Below are 12,484 nucleotides of genomic sequence, written 5' to 3'. Positions count from 1 at the left end.
AACGAGTAATATATTAATCTGTGGATCACCACCTTACTCCTAGTTTTAAATTAATTGTACATGCATCTCTTTTATCTATCACCTTTTGCATCGAATTGTGGACTAAAGTGTTACGTGCTGATTCCCAAATTGACACAATATGTTAATCCAGCAATCTGGACTTAATAGAACTTCGTTTGATGGCAGTGGTCAGTATCAAATGCAAAATACAGTAGTGATAGTTAAAGTCAGTGATAATAATATATATTATCATTATTATTGTGAATAAGAGAGGGGAGAGTATACCAAGAGACAAGATAGCAATTTGTAACGAAACCTTCCTGCCAAACAAGTGCTGGTTCCTTAACAACTTCAGTGTTCTAACAGAGATTAGAAAGTCACTAGCTGTGATCAGCGCAGTGTGTGATCTGTCCGCCCAGATCTATGTTTACTAAATAAACACATTGACCAATGTCCAGTGATATAACTAATTAAGATATTGAAGCACCATGGCCGCCCATGTTCGGGCTACGCTTCATGGATTTGTGCTCAACAAATATATATAATTTCATACTTTAAAGTTCACACTGTTTATTTCATGCTGATTGGCAGAATGGGTTGTCACGTGATCTGATATTTGGAGTTCACACACCTGTGAACGCATTCGTCGCCACTCGCCCTTTTCCGTAACCTGCAAGAAGGCTTGTCACCCTATCGATAAATGTTATGTGCGAAAATACGACAAACCAATCAGAATGCGCGTATGATTTCAAGTTCTTCGTCAAAGAATCCCTCAGAAATAATATTTGATTTTACATATGTCTTGCATCTAAAAATATACCCAAGACACAGTTAAATGTGTTCAAACATACTGTATAATTCTGCATGTCCAGATCTGCTTCAAATTGCATCTGAAATATATATAATATATGGGGAAATATGTGTGAACCATTACACAACGAGTTTACAATTGTTTTAGGTATGCCCGTTTGCGCCAAGACGGAATCCGGTCGCCAAAATGCCCTCGAGAGTCGCTGTTCGGCTTCTCCCGGAATAACACGAGTAGGTCACGAATATTGTGAACGGACAAAAAATGTTCACACGATGTGAACACTTTTTTGTGAAATTGATGGTGTGAACTTTTGACGGGACTACTTTCTGGGATTTCCCCGAATTCTGGATCGGTGTTTACGATCAGCTCGTTTTTCTAATTTCTTTTTAATCCCTGCATTTATCAGCAATTTAATTAATTTAGTATTATTGCCTGGTCTTGTAACATGTCATCTGACCCATGAATAAATAAATGCTTTGTTTCTGGTGTTTGATGTCCTCTAGCTGCTACGAATACATGATACAAAATGGATTGTCCTTACTGTGATTTGGTTATGGAATGGAATCTTTCAATACTAATAACGCAAGCAAAGAAAATTAATTCTGTAAAATTACTGAGGTGAACGAAATTGATTTATTGAGCGAAATTGACTTTGATGCCTTTTTTTCGGAAATGACAGGAATGTAGCAACAACGAAAACAATGTAGTACCCTGCTCAGGTTTGAGCCGCTGACATAGAGCAAACGCGACAGCTCCAGATCAATCTCAAACTAAAACCCGATTCACTATCGCATCGGGGTAAAAATTTAAGATTTTGAGAAAGCCTAAAACATAAACAAATTTTTTAAAAACTTGCCTGTTTTACCGATTGGTCATCGGAGACGAGAAAATATCCGTAGACGGAATAAGAAATCTACTATTCCGGTTTCTGAGTTTGCCGACCTTCTCCGTGCATTCTAGTCCGAGAAGTGGCTGCACATGAGGAGTGACGGGGCACAAAAATGAAACTGGTCATACAGTAGGTCTCAGGTGACAAGAAACACCAGCTAAGCAAAGTATTACAGCACACGCGACAAATCCCAAACTCCAAATATAACACACCCTGACGTTGAAAATTAACACAAAACACGCAAGTTTCAGAGCACTCGGTTCAATCCCCACCAGTCCATCAATATCGTTCGAATTGGTTTGCGAGTATCCAAACATCAACAGCATATTCAAAAATCAGTGATATTCCCAATTTGCTGGTGGCATGAGAGGGTTCAGGAGTCGGAGTGTTTTCCATAACTGTCCCATAAACGTAATTTTCAACAGCAGTGAAGTTCATCCTCATGCTCCCGCTCGACTCGAAATGCACCTCTTTCCAAACTTATGTGACGTCATATATAAATCCGCGCTTAAAGGTTGACCTCGCCTCGGTGCATCGAGGTCATGTATATATTTTTGTTCGCCTCCCTGTAACCTATTTTTAAGATTTAATTTCTCCCAAATATTGTTTGTATATAATTTTAGATTATGGTGTATATATTCAAAGAACTATTTTTCTTTGCGAAACTGAATATGCGTGGGAAAAAGTCTGTTGCAATGTTCCTCGGCGAAACCAGAGGACTTCAAATTTAAGCAAACATTGTTACGATATTATTCGACGAGACCAGTAAACTACAAAGTATGAAATTATAAGAATTCAACGTCAGTTCGGATGGGTTCACGCAGTTTAACCAGCGCTTTTAAATCGTTCACACTTCAATGAACCCATCCAAACTGACGTTCAATTTTTAAATGAATGTATATGCTGCCTTATGTAGACAATAGGCGGTATGCATTTCCAAACCTATTCCAAATTGTACGATAGTATGGTGTGGTCTGTTCTTGACTACGGGGGCGGCTGTCTTGGGTAATTGGGGACATGGGATGGATACAGCCTGTTGTCAGACAGTGGAAAAGTGTAGCAAGACAATGGTGTCGCCTTAAGAATATGTCTAGTAGGTTAAACAAACACGTGTTTAACTGGGCTGATAGATACGCTGTAAATGGTTGTAAAAATAGAAATGGTAGGGTAAGAAAGAAGTTTACTAATATGAATTTAGGACATCTATTAAAAGCTACATGTTTTATTGATAAATTTTCTGTTTGTACCCAGGTGGAACAATGGTGTATGAATGAATATGTTACCCGTTGGAGTGATATATTAAGAAAGGAAGAGGGGCGAAATGGGCTTAATAAATTGAGAATGTACCGATGTTACAAACAAGTATATGGGCAGAATACTTAAAAAAAAGAGATGCCCAGAAACTATAGATCGCCACTAGCCAAGTTTAGATGTGGCGTGGCTCCTATTCGAGTTGAAACCGGTCGGTACGAAGGTGTACCTGTCAACAATAGAAAATGTTTTCACTGTAATGACAGCATGTTTTGTTTCACTGCGCATTATATGACGATATCAGGGCAACCCTTATTAATGAATGTATTTAATTTGTGTTTAATTTTCAGTGACTCCAGTGTGTGTTTTATACTTGACAAAGTCTGCTTTTTAACTCTTAATTGTAGAAAACATGTTTTATATGGATAACTTTTTACTATATCATGTTTATATCATTTATGTATAAATTCTGTGATAATTTGTCTCTCATAATTCTATTGAATGGTTCCGTACATTCCATATATGTGAAATAGTACAAAGCTGTTTTATGTATGTCCAGAAGTGAGACGTTAATAAACTATTGTCTGTCTGTCTGTAGATGTACTTTAATAATGCGATTAGACAGATGATTTGATGTCTAGACTACATTGTTTCACGCATAAATGAGTTCAACCTTATCTGTCATTGTGTTCATGTGTGTCAGGTTGCCCTAACCTCGTTACAAGTGCATACAAAACAAGTGTATTGTCCAAACTAGGCGAAACATGCATTTCTTCAGCTATTTAAACAATAGAGTGAGTTGTCACAGCAGGCCGTGTAGGTCCGTCATGCTGCACACTGTATTTTATTTATAAATCGGTCGATTCTGAGTGTTCATATATTTATGTTTAATCAGCAATATTTAACCTGTTTACGTGTGTTACATATTTATTACTTAATTTTCCCTTCTTGAAATATCATTGAATGATGAGAAAGATGAAGATCGAATCCCAGGGTTTGACTAAAATCTGCTTTGTTACTTTGTATATTTTATTAATTTTCAGATGATAGCTTTCACCTGGTAGGAGTTGTATTATTTCTCTTCAGTTTTGTTTCTTTTCATAACTACGAGTACTAGTATTCCTTTCAATTTGGGTTTTTAAATAGTATGTCTCAGAAATAGCTCCGGTTGGGGCCTAGGACGTGCCAGAATCCGCTAGTAATTGGCCGAAACATGGCCCGGTTGTGCTTATTGCTTTGTCAGGACCATACCCGTACTTTTGTATTTCTGTGTTACGTTTAACTGTCAACAATCTTTGGTAACATCGAGTGTCTTTTTCTACGGTCGGGATTACGTGAAAAAGTATGTGGGAAATTCTTTAGCCGAGATTCCATTGAAATATGGCACGAGGACATTCTCATGTTAGTGTTTTGGAGTAGAAATGTAAGATATGGTATCATAACCGAACAAAATTGTGTTATTTAGTAAGGTTGTAAGTTTGCAATTTAGAATTGAACGGTTTGAAATTGAAAGAGAGAGATCAATATACATTCGGAAGGTCAGAAGCCATAACCTTCATTCAGTTTGCACATCGGTTGTTCGATTCACACCTCAATGAACCGAACAAAATACACAGTCAATCCTTAAGTGAAATACATTCAACCAGTAACGTTGACGAACTAATGGATCACACTTTTTATTTTGTTGTAACTTCCATGTGAATATTTCATGACGGTGTCCAAATAGATGTTGATGTCAATTCAAATTAAATTTGACCATTATTAGTGTTGGTGTGAGTGAGTGAGTAAGTATGGTTTTACGCCGCTTTTAGCAATATTCCAGCAATATCACGACGGGGGACACCGGAAATGGGCTTCACACACTGTACCCATGTCGGGAATCGAACCCGGGTCTTCGGCGTGACGAGCGAACACCCATGTGTTGGTCTGAAACCAACAAACAACCAACAAGTGGTATACAACCAACACATGTATTACAAAATTCTCTAGGTTTACAAATCAAAACAATTTGCTGCACAGCTATTACAATACAAAATAGTCGAAGTACAATATAAAAGACGGGCCTATTCAGGGATTCGGGGGTAATGAGTGACCCTCACACGAAAGCTGGTTTTGATGTGATGAAAGGCGTATGAGATAAACACGCTCTTGTCCCAAGAAATTAAACAAATTAAAATGTACTACGCAGTTATGCAAATGACGAATCGAACCCTTAAAATATGGGCGAGAGGTTTGATTTATTGGTTAATAATAACAGTTGAGTAGGAATTCAAATACACGTAACTAATGCATTTTGTTCACGAGCGGAAATGCACGATTCGCATGTAATTATCTTCAATCAACATCACGTTCGGATTGGTCTGTGTTGGCTTGCAGATACTACTATTTGTGTGGACCTTTGAGATTACGAAAATAACCTGTTCAAATTACAAATAATTAAATTTTTCAAACATCGGGACGTTCCGATTGTATAGTTAAACATAAAAACAATTATCAAAATACAGTCCAACCGTGTCCCGACACGCGTTTTCTCAAATATTGACTCGATAACCGAGTTTCCGGATGTCCGAATCCCTTGTTAACAGCAAAATTGATTATTTGAGCAGCTGAAGAAATGAATGTTTAGCCTAGTTTAGATAACACACGCGCCCGTTTTGATGCTGGCTGTCGTGTTTGAATTGTAGAATTACATTCACCAAACTGTAGCAAGTAAAAACGTATATACAGTGCGAAGCTGCCGCATGACTCTTATCGCAAGCAGACAAACACTTGGCATGTGTTTGTGTCATGATATGTTTCGTTTTTAATTGTTATTAGATTATTATCATATTTTCAAACTGTCACCAGGTTGAAAACAGCATTTGGTACAAGTAATTTGTTCCGAATCACAAGGTAAACAAACTTCGTCGGCTTTATTTCCCATTATTTGCACGGCGACCCATACCCGCTGTACGTTTTCAACATTATATTGCACATTTGAATCGCCAAATTCACTATGTTCCCCTCATTAGATATTTCTAGACATTTTATATGTGTAACTTACATATACATATTGAATGTCATCAGAAAGTGTTTCTGGTGCAATTAGTTGGAGGTCAAACCGTAGATTGACTGGACTATTAATCGTAGCAAAGGATAAGTTGAATGTTTCAGTTTAATGCTAACATATGAAGTGAGATCACGGCTGAATGCTGAGGGTGACGCTTAGTGTCAGGAAATAGGGTCTTTGGATTGAAATAAGCAACTACATTTAAAATGAAATGAAGATCTACCCTGTTTGGAGATTCAGACCCTATGGAAAATCTAGACCCTTGCCCTTGATCAATAGATTTTTTTGTGTGTAGCGCAATAATATTCCTATAATGTACTTCTTGAAATACACATTACACAGCAGTTTTACATAGACCTTGAGAGACCTTGAGAGCCGCCTGGGTAATTGGCTGTGCTCTGAGACAGATAGAAGCTTAGTTTTCGTTGCCGGACCCTCAGGTGATAAGATTTATGAGGTCACATGGGCATTGATTTCAAGTATATCAGCATATGTGGAAACAAAATAACGTGAACCCAATATTTTACATGCAGGATACATCAATTTGTTTTAATACCGGTAACATGAGCATATAACTATTCAAATATAAACCCTTGATATCCAGAATGATACACAAGTATCTATGGCATGTAAATATCTGAAAATGTACAAATTTACAAATGTTTCCCTGCCTTAGGAAATATACATATTTCAAACCCTAGTTAACTTGGAAAGGAATCGTAAATTTCGGCACCTATTGCAAATAAAAGGAATGAATAGGAAATACTCTATGTTGTAAACCTCCGGTGACGTCATCCTATTGTTCTCCAGTCGGGTTAAATCTCATAAACAGGGACGTTGTAATGTCCCTGGGATTTTATAGGATATTCAAGTCATATTTGCTATATAATGTGTCATAATATCCCAGGGATTGTATATAATGTCCTGGGTATTTCATATATATAACTCCCGTTCAGATTGTAACATGTTATGAATTGTAAAATCATTTAACAAATTTTTCTTTATGTTCCCTAGGATGGAACTCGCAACCTTCATATGTGTAGCCCAGTGAGTGTACCACGAGGCTACAGAGGTGTTGATAAGCCTCACTGGTTTTTAGAATGTCCTTTTTAAGATCCGTACGCAAGCAACAGATATTTTACGCCCATTTCCTAAGGTTCATGGAAAGTATGTTCGAAACATAAAATTTTTGATAAATGTTGTTTTTAAGTTTCTTTTTTCCGTTTAAAAGTAAGATAAAACACTTCCCCTCGGGTTGTTATGATATTTAAAACCCGCATCATGAGGATTTTCCGAGGGAAAGGGTTTTAAATATCATAACAACCCTCGGACGTGTTTTATCCAATACTTCAAGTATTTACTATGGGTCAACTTTTGAATTCATGCTTGGAAATGTCTGCAAATTCGGCCATTCCATACATAACAATGGCAATAAACGATGATTATTTGTTCCAAAGGAGTAGCTTCATATGAAATAAACACCCAAAGTAAGTTCATATCCGGTCATAGCATGCATTTCCTACTGTATTTGCGTTTGTTTCCATGTTGTAAAATCCGGCTCTATTGGAATGATATGAATAAGTGTAATAATGTCGTAAGCTTCTTGTCAACCGTGTAACTAAGGACTTTATTAGGTAATTAAAGAGATAGCGATCGAAAATAGCCAAATATCACACGATTTCACTTGTCAGCCATATTGGAGTTCAATCTGCGTGCACAAGCCACTGCGAATGTCCCCCGCAGCGTTGGATAGACATCTTGCGGTAGCGCAGCGGAATTGACCAGAGGCTATCAGTAACCTTTCCTAACCAGGTTATTCAGGTCCGTGCTATGATTCTCTTTGAGTAGCCAAATGGCGCGCATGTATGTAGATAAGCCTGTTCCTCACTTTTTAAAATACAGCATATATCCAATAAATCGTATGAACAGCTCCTGACAGAACCCAGGACATTTATCTATACACTAAGTAAGGATAAAAATTTATGGATGAACAACTTCTTTATTACAATATGTTCATCCATAAATTCTTATCCTTACTTAGTACTCCAACTTCTAAATGCCTATCAAAGGAGTTATCAATACACTGTTTAAAACGCCAGTCAGATTAATATTTGCGTACTATTCAGGTTCTAATTGGACAAACGCTTAGTCTCTGAAAATATAACATGTGGACAGAAACAAAGAGCTGCATATAGATTAAAAAGGAGTCTCAGTGAGATGAGAGTGAGGCAAAATCTAGACTTGCTTCATTGAGGAGTGTATCATTACACTAAGGTATGGGCGGAAGCGAAAATAATATGATTCAGAGACTGTGAGACAGATCTAGACTAGCTGTGAGCATGTATCTTCAGAACTCGTGAACGTTATTATCCTGTCTCCGTTCTGGCGAACCGTTCCACCAAATATAACTAAATGTATGTCGTTTTCGAATCTGTCTCGACTAACACACATTTATTAATATTTCGTGGGCTAAAGTTGTTTGCGTGTACTGACATTTGTAAAATTAATGTATGAGCTGATTATCACCAAAGATTACGATAATGGCATTCGAAATATCTAAAGACGCATATATTTTCGTTGCTATCGTGCATGAGAAATCATTTTGTATATACTCTTCAAAAAATGAAACTTGACACTGACTTTCAAATTGTAATATAATGCGATTGTTTCAAAATAGGACACAGAAGAAGAAGATCAATGTACACAATGTTCAAAACATTAATCGTGTCACCTAGACAGACACAGGTACACGATACAGTTAATGTCACAGGGGTACAGAAAATGTCAGTATCGGTTGTGCCCACCACGTGCATCAATCACCGCTTGACACCGACGACCCATAGATGCAATCAAGTTGTCAATAACACGCTGTTGGATGTGCTGCCATTCATGCTGCATCAAGAAGCGCCGGAAGTGTTAGGGGCGGTGGATTCCTTCTGCGAACGCGTCGATCCAACTCGTCCCACAGATGCTCAATCGGGGACAAATCTGGTGACCGGGCTGGCCAAGGTAATGTCTGGATGTTGTTGTTGTGTAAGAAGTCCTGACAAACACGTGCAATATGCGGTCGAGCGTTGTCCTGCTGGAACTGTCCGCCATGAACGTTGACGTGAGGAAGAACGTAAGGCTGTAGGATCAAGTCTCTGTAACGCACACCTGTCAATGAACCTGCCACATGCACGAGAGGCGTCCTACCACCGTGAAGAATTCCGGCCCATACCATGACACTCCCGCCGCCAAATGGGACAACCTGCTGCACACAGTTGGTGGCGTAACGTTCACCCCGACGTCTGTAGACACGTGCGCGCCCATCAGCACGTGTGAGTAGGAAACGGGACTCGTCAATAAACAGTACATTTGTTCACGTGGAAGAGCCCATCTAACCCTCTGTTGGCACCAAAGCAGACGGTCCGCCAGATGACGTGGGGTCAATACAGGACGTCGAACAGGTCTTCGTGCAAAAAGTCCAGCCTCCCTCAGTCTGTTGCGTATCGTTTGATCTGATATTCTGCGTACCCCAGGGATCTGTGTGGTTGTAGACGTGGCAGTGGTAGTGCGGTCTCGGAGGGGTCGCAGCCGGATGTATCGATCCTGTGCTTGGGTTGTCACCCTTGGTCTTCCTGGCCTTGGTCGTTCGTCAACTCTGTTGGTGTTGTTGTATCGGGTCCACAGTGCGGAGATTGTCTGTCTGGATACGCCAAAGTGCCTGGCCACTTCTTGCTGAATTGCTACAGCTTGTAATCTCCCAATAGCGTTGTTCCGTTGAGCTGCATTCAGTCCTGGCATTCTGTCACCGCCTCTACTGCCGTTATAAGGACTGTATGAACAGCCGCTGATGTGGATTTTTATACCAATTCTTGCCCTATAAAAATCCACCCAGATCGGATAACATTCATTCGTTATTCAATTGCTATCACATGCCAAGATTGACAAGAAATCAGCGACACAAAGCCCTTGGACGATTGCAAGCTGGACAAACCGCCCGGCAAGTAGCCAATGCATTTCAAGTCCTTGTAAGGACCTTATATAGGCTCCAGCAACGGTACCAGACCACCAACACTACAGATGACCAACCACGTAGTGGAAGACCAAGGGTCACCACCCAACGTCAGGATCGTCAGATGCGACAGCATCTTCTAGATCGCTTTGATACTGCTGCGGAAACTGCTCGACAGACCATGGGGACACACCAGCGACACATTAGTGCGGACACCGTGCGTCGACGATTGACGAGCAGACACCTCCACTGTCACAGGCCCGACGAAGACCCATTCTGACACCACGTCATCGCCGGGACCGTCTTTAGTGGGCAACAAAGCACCAGCATTGGCGCAACCAGCAGTTGAGAAGAGTCCTCTTCTCAGACGAGAGCCGTTACTGTGTCTCAACAGCAGATGGCAGAGAGAGATTCTGGCGACGCCATGGAGAACATAATTCGGTTCCTTGTGTTTTGAGACTCGTGGGATGGTCCGAGCATCATAGTGTGGGAAGGAATTGGTCTTGCACAGAGGATCGGCCCTGTGGTCTCCCAGAACATAGGTCCAGGGAGAGGCAGTGGTGTTACAGCAGCTCGGTACATTGATCAAGTCTTGAGACCACACGCAATACCTCATTTGGCACGTCGCCGCAACCACGAGTTTTATCATGATAACGCCCTTACCCACACTGCGAGGGCAACAAGAGACTTCCTCCAGCAGAATGGCATCAGAACCATGCAGTGGCCTGCCCTCAATCCCAAATTAAATCCCATTGAGCACCTTTGGGGCGAGATTCAAAGACAGCTGAATGACGTCCGACCAAGGCCGACAACTGCAGCTGAACTGCGTCAGGCGTTCCTCGTGTGTGAATGCGTGTAATACTTGCATATTGGCTCCCCAGTTCTCACAATACTTTATATGAAAGCAAAATTTTGTGTTGAATGAATTTAATCTCTCTTGTCAGACACTGATTTCAAACCGCATGTCTTGGTGTTACACAGCCGGTGCCCCAACTCTCGTGTATCTACTTTAATGTTTCGCCCTCGCGATCTAACCTTCTAACATTTCAGGGCATTGACATCATCTTATACACAACATATGCGTTTCTGGACATATTATCTTTCGGTTCCATAGCCTGTACTTTCTTAAAATTGACTTTATTAGCCTTCGAATGTTACGTCTAGTACACACAAACAGGACCGTTTAGCCTCTATAAGGAATGTAGCAGTCAGTGGATCTTTCAGTTTGCTGACTTATTACTGTTGGTAATATCCGTTTTCTTTTAGCAAATAAGGGGATAGTTAGTAACACAAAAATACGATACACAACGAAATGTTTTCACAACTATCACCAAATCATTCGACACTGACACCGCATCAAACCCCGCGGTAGACTGGACACAGTTATATGCGCACTGATTATATAATCCCTACCGACCATCAACATAAGTGATCATGATATACTGTGCTTCACAGAAACTAAACTCACAAACCTAGACGATGTAAATATACCAGGATATCAAGTCTATACAAACAATCGAGGGAACAGTCATACAGGATCAGGAGGGATATTAATTGCAGTAAAGGACACTATAAGTAAACACGTGACACTGTTAAGTGTGTGCGAAATACGCATCAGTCGGAAAGCGCACGTTAAATCTCCAAAGTAAGTAAGTAAGTAAGTAAGTTAACATGTGATATTGCACTACGGTGCAAAATATCGAAGTCGCTCGCGAGACTGATGATGGTATATTAGGATGTGTACACATGCCACCTGAGAATAGTAAGTATTATCATACTGAATTATTTGACAAACTAGAGCAAGATATCGTTGATCTATTGAACATGTCTAAATATGTAAGTTTAACTGGAGTTTTCAACTCGAGAACGATAGACCTACCTGATTATATCGTCATTGACGAATACCTCATAGAAAATAACCTGGCAGATGATATTTTGAAACAAGATCTTGATGTACTATCTCATCATAACTCATCTATAGAAAGAACTTCTATGGATAAAGTTGTTAACTCGCATGGTCATAAGCTTTTTTCGTTGTGTAAAAACAACAACTTGTTCATTGTCAATGGTAGAAATGGGGAAGACAAGTGCATCGGGAAGTTCACCTGCAAAAACTCAAGTCTAGTTGATTACTGCCTAGTCTCCCCTGAAACATTCTCAATACTCGATAACTTTAAGGTGCTAGATTATGATGGAGTCATGTCTGATGTTCACTGTGGTTTGTGTTTCACACTCTCGTGCACAAGTTATAATAATAATGTTGATACCCACGAGCGCAACAATACATCAAAATCACCTAAGGTGAAACGATGGATTCCTGAAAAGAGAGATGAATATGTAAATAGTATAAATGATGAATGTGTACATGAGATAAGTCAATGCATAGATCTTCTAGCAGAAAATAGTACAGTAGATGGTTTAAATATCGCTGTAAATAATATTGCACAAAGTCTTGTTTCTGCAGCACAATCTACCTTTGGCACTACA

This window comes from Haliotis rufescens, unplaced genomic scaffold (assembly GCF_023055435.1).
Source record: "Haliotis rufescens isolate VD_foot unplaced genomic scaffold, xgHalRufe1.0.p SCAF_10, whole genome shotgun sequence".
Lineage (NCBI taxonomy): Eukaryota > Metazoa > Mollusca > Gastropoda > Lepetellida > Haliotidae > Haliotis > Haliotis rufescens.
Note: the sequence above shows the minus strand (reverse complement) of the source record.